This window comes from Atta colombica, unplaced genomic scaffold, assembly GCF_001594045.1.
Source record: "Atta colombica isolate Treedump-2 unplaced genomic scaffold, Acol1.0 scaffold187, whole genome shotgun sequence".
In the NCBI taxonomy this organism is placed as follows: domain Eukaryota; kingdom Metazoa; phylum Arthropoda; class Insecta; order Hymenoptera; family Formicidae; genus Atta; species Atta colombica.
In genome coordinates, this window is record NW_017259279.1 from 2717689 (window position 1) to 2723714 (window position 6026).

Consider the following 6026-nt stretch of genomic DNA (forward strand, 5'->3'; position numbering starts at 1 on the left):
TTATTCACGTTTTTATATAAATGTGTGAGACTCGTCGGGTTAAAAAATAATTGTATGATTTTACGCAAAAAACAATTTTGCTGAAGTTTCGAAAAATTTAGCTAAATACAGATCTGAAAACAATTCTGTTGGAATTTATCAAATAATTATGTAAGAAATTCAAACAGTGAGCAATGTTACAAAAACTTTTCTAACTATTCTAGCAACCAGTTTAAGCGTCTTACGTAATTATTTTGATAGTTTAACAAAAATAGCTTTGTTAGATTTATTTATTTATAAGATCCACCAAAATTATTTTCAGATCTGTATTTAGCTAAATTTTTAAATATTTCAGCAAAATTGTTTTTTTGTGTAAAACCTACAATTATTTTTTTATTTGTTAGATACTTCAGCAAAGCCATTCTTTCCGTGCAATAGTCATATTGAGAAGAACAAAGAGATTATCGTTGTAACAGATTGAAGCAAACCACTGTGTTCAATCTTCTAAACATTTAACACAAAACCGCTGCCACATGTAATCGCGTCGACATATACTTCCGGTCGTAAATGAAATATCCCTCAGTGCCTGCGGGATGCGGAAATATTTTCAGCATATGTAATAGCGCTTTTAGCTCCCTCGTGAATCCGGCAATCGATATACTCCGGTAGCTCTCGCAAAGTTCAGTTGAACCGGAGATTGGAAAGTTCCGCACTAAATTTCGCTCAAAATGCGGTCGGTTTCGTTTCCCTGTTGGACACCGCCGTCCATTCATGCTTGGACGATCCTCGCTAAGCCATTGAGTCTTTGACGTCATGTGTAAGATGCTGTTAGGAGATTATGGTCGAAAGAGAAGTTCTAAGGGTATACGTGGGACACATAAGACGCTATCACCGTTCCATTCTTCATTAGATGGTTAAACAATGCAGATTCATTATCGAATCCGTCGCAAAAGAAAAAAATTAATTGCTTCGCATTCTCGTGATTGTCGGAATCGAATTTACTCGAGCGCAATCAAACACCATTCACGTATCTCCTCTTTCCCATCCGGCGTAATCTCTCGAATAATATCCGAGCCTTTCGTCTCAAGAGAGGAATGCGAAGCGAATCTTTAAACGCAATTGTCCGTGTGTTTAATATCAAATGTGACTATTTTCAATTCTAATTTCAATTTATTTTTCAATTTATTTCAAACAAGGTGTAAAATGAAAGTTTTTCTTCGAAAAATATCTTTGAAAATTAATAAAGGAAAAGTATATTTGACAATATACGTTGCAGTTTCATATCCAATCAGGATTCAATTCTAAACCTATATTTTATAATTAAATAATGTTTGTCTTGTACGATTACACATATATTTTATGATTTTCGAAAAATCAATACTTTTCCGCGGCAACACACGACTGTGCCGGCATACGAGTGACGTAACGCCTGACGCAAACGACAATCGTTGCGGCCGCGATACCGCAGAGCCTCTCTAGGCGAATGTCGATAATACAACGGACGTCATGAATGCATTTACCTTCCTTAGATCAGCATTTATTAAACGAATACGTCATATACTTAATACAGTGATATTTGAGCAGTAAATATAAGTCATTGTCTTTATTACAAAAATTAAAATATTATTTTCTTATACATAATATTAAAATTTATTTAAAAATAAGAGATAAAAGAAAAATAATAACAGCACGATATAATACATTAATGAAAAATATTTAAAGTGAAATTATTATAGGTCCTTTTATGTTATAAAATTTGGAGGATAATGAGGGAAAAGTATTTGTGACTATATTGCACGGTAAAATAATTACGGTTAACTTACAGAAATCCAATTTAATTTAATACTGACTAATTTAATATTGGAAGTTATGTATTTTAAAAGCATTGTTGTTCGATGCTTTTAATACTGAAAATAAACAACTCCCAATATTAAATTAGCCAGTATTAAATTGGAATGTAAGAGTTAACCGTAATTATTACTTACTTTGAGTGTCAAAACAACAGTGCTTTTAATAACCCAGATAATTATGGTTAACTTTTACAGAAATATAATTTGATCCTGCCTAATTTAATATTTAAAATTACTAATTTTGAGTATTAAAAGCACTGTTCAGTGCTTTTAATACTCCAAATAAGTTATTAACTATTACCTTCCAATATTAAATTTCCGTAGGGAAGAGTTCCAATTTTATAATTATTATCGTTATAATAATCATATTTCTAGTTTTGCTAAAAAATATATAATTGGTACTAAAAATGATCACAAATTATAGTTAAATAATAATAATTTTTTTCATAAATAACATTCAACCGTATTAAAATTGCGAAATGATCAATTTTAGAGAGACATGCAGAAAAAAAACAGCAACAAATAAATAAATAGCAAAAGATGTACAAATGTCAAATGCTAAATGGCTTTTTTTATTGTCGAACAAGACCTTTCTGTTCCATCAATCGAAGCTAACGTTGCAACAGGAAATACGATACGTTTTCGTGGACGCAGTTTTACGTACGGTGACCCAACGGGGATCGCGTTACAGTCGGATTGTGAAATTCATGAAATCTCGTACCGTCGCCACGGCCATCGCCGATTAATCTCCGCTTCGATCGTCGCTCTCTGCCCTTTCGATGTTCCTTCGACCCCGTTCCGCCAACGCGGCAACGTGCCATGAAAATGGTTTGTGATTACCGTGGCGGCAGGCATTCGCGCTGACGAGGCGAATATATATTCTGTCTTCCGTCCGCATTATCCTTAACTCGCGCGAAATTCATTTCGCCACTCGTCTCGGATAAATAACTATCGTTGTAAGAAAAGTAGGTAACTACCGGAAAGATGTTCGAATTTTTCTTTTGTGTATCCCACTGAACAAATCTCTCGAGTCAAAACAAACTTATTTCGATATTCAAAAGATACCATGGATTTTCTTATATCCATTGCCATCAATATAGACTAACTTTACTGAAAAAAAAAAAAAAAAAAATACTTACCAAATCTTAATACATTTTTTTCTAATAGTACTAAGTAAATATTTGCTTACAGTAAATATTTATTCAATAAAAAAATAATAGTTAAATCAAATTTATGATTTTACAAATAATATATGTTTATATTTAAATATTTATTTAGAACTATTCGGACAAATATTTATTAAATTTTTTAAGTTTTATTTATTAAGTTTTTTTTCAGTATTTAATCTCGAGTCAACTTACTCTTCATCTTTTCCTAATTTTTAGAACTAGAAACAGGCACTAAGCTCACTTTCTGTTAAATTTATTATCATTATATTGAATTTTAATTTTAATAATTCATTGATTTTTTATGTTTTAAGTTTTAATACTAAAAGTATCGATACAATTTCGCTCTAATAAGCGGAACTTTAATTAGCGCTCGAAGTAGAATAATGTTCCAACTCGCTCATGTATCATTTCTATTTCGGCAATCCCAGATTGCGCGGATTAAACTTTCAACTCTATTTCAAGCAAAAAGTATTTCCCTAAAATTCCTTAATACATTCCATTTCATTCTCCGAAATTAAACATCTCGATTCTCTCATAAAATTTATTCGATCCCTATCAGATCTTCGCCTCATCGGCGAAGATAACCCTGTTGCCAATAAGCATCAACGAAATGAGCAAAGTTTCTAAGTATAATCAATTGCAAGGGTTCACCCACGCGTCCCAAGTATAAAGGCAAGCTACAAGCTAAAGGCGCCGTGTTTTCTATTTGCACTTCACGATGTTCATTGCGATAACGCATCCGTCTTTTTCCGCCGGTGATATCAGCTGTCCGGAGAAGGAAGCTCGTAAATCCCAAGCGTAAACAACGCCCTAAAACGCGAAACGTGTTGGAGAGGGATAATTCTAGATTCGATTGTATCCCGCTATATATGTAACATTCAAGTAATGAAGTGTGTGTGTGTGTATGTGTGTGGGTGCAACAAGATACCGAGGCCTGTAAACGAGACTTGGAACACATACTCAGTTCTGGAATCGATACCCGCGACAGTTTTCGCGAGTACGAACCTCGCGAAGGACATGAAGTTGAGGAAATCATTCTGTCACATACGGATGATTGCAAGTTCTCTTGATCATTGCTTCACTAAGTGCTTTCCATTTGATGACAAAAGTATCATTCTATCTTCTTTTTAGCATTCAGTGAGTAACAAAGATAGAACGACACTTATGTTACCAAATGGGAAGCACCCACTCTGGAATTTAAATTGTTATATCCAATACTAAAGACTTAGGGCGGGAGTCTTGCATAACGCATAATACATAAGAAGATGAACCAATCAAAGTCCTTCATTTCCTCCCTTTGAAAGACTTTGATTGATTGATTCTCTTATGCTTTATGCATTATGCGTTATGCAACAATCTGTGTTACTGTTCGATGGTACTGTTCATATATATTATGCATCAGATAAAAGACTCATCCTTAGGAACTACAATAAGTTACATTACTGGATCTTGAAAAAAAAATCATTCTGTCGCTTTCTTAAGGAAAACAACAGATCATAATAATATCAAAATGATGTTAAAACAAATCGAAAAGTAATTTTTAATCATTTTAATCATCACTTTGGAGTAATTTTAATGTCACGATTTTTTATTCTGCTTAGAGTTGATCTCTTTGCTGTACAAAGATTCACTCCCGCAATTTTTCCATATTCGTTGAAAATTCCTGAGTGACATTTTGAAATTTTGAGGAAATACGTGCAAATAAATTTCTACTCATGCGTGAATGGTTTTCCCTTCAGCGAAATCGTTCCGGTTCGATGAGACGGGACTCGCGAAGTGCGATGGAAATCTCATCCAATATATTCATATAAAGTAATTCTCAGAAATCACCTTGCGTTTTTTTCGAAAAGAGATACGGAGGTTTCCGCTTGCTGCATGTAATGATACTGCGCCAGATAATGATCAGTATTATTATTGAGTACGCGTATCAAGTATATACACAACGCAAATCAGATTTTCCTTTGACGTCGATAGCAGATACGATATAGATTTACGCGCGCGTTTCAACTCGCAATGCCACCCGCGCGCGACACGACGAGCCCTCGAGGTACATACGTCAGCCCCCGCAAAAAAGTGGAGTAAATAAGCACGAAAATAAATTTGACGCAGAACAACGAACGTCATTTTGTAATCTGTTGAAAACGAGAGGAAGAAAGTAAAACGCAGATTCAAAACACAGCCATAAAATAATTAGCGATAATTGTTTTCGCTTTAAGAATTTAATTTAGACGCTATATTAACAGTATGAAAATACATGATTCAATTGCTTCGATCTTGTTTTTCTATTAGCATCTTTGATTTCGTTAGATATAGTCTCAATTTATTTATTAATTTTATCAAATGTGGGCAAAAGTTCTTGCAGTTTATTCGAGGAGCAATTTTTAAACATGCTTGTACCATTGTTCATGTATGCAGCGCCATAGGCGTAGCCCCAAGAAGGGCAGGGGGATCCATCCATAAATCTTAAAAAACAAAAATAATTACACAATCTGTAACTATACTTAATGAATATTTACCAAAAATCAATTTTAGAAAAAAAGAAAGAATTGGAGATGAAATTATACAATTTTCTAGGAATCTCCAAGACAGCTAGTTAAAAATTTAAGTTTTTTCAAGTCGAAGAATCCGTTTACAACTTTAAGAAAAAAATTAAGTAAATTAGTAAATTAAATGTGTAATAATTTTTATCTGCTATTAATTAATTAAAAATATAATAATATAAAATAAAACAAGTCCAATAGTCCATACGACTACTCTCTGTCTCTTCTCCATCGAACTTAAAAGTCTCGACTTTAATTTAGCCCTCTAAACTTAGTTAATCCCTCTAAACTTAAATCTAATTTTTGATCTAATTAGATTTAAGTTTGAAAATCAAATACCATATAAAACACGCTATACATTGACAACCATGAACATAGCTAAGATTTTGTTTAGAGGGATTAAAGTCGAGATTTTTAAGCTCGGAGGAGAAGAGAGGGAGAGTAATCGAATGGACTATTGGATTTGTTTTGTTTTATATTATTATATT

The 6026-nt window shown here is 33.2% G+C and overlaps 1 protein-coding gene across 1 annotated transcript in view; it reads left to right on the forward strand.

The window, feature by feature from the left end:
* Positions 1-6026, forward strand: part of LOC108686575 — a 20148-nt gene that overhangs the window by 12911 nt on the left and 1211 nt on the right. The window lies entirely within an intron of this gene.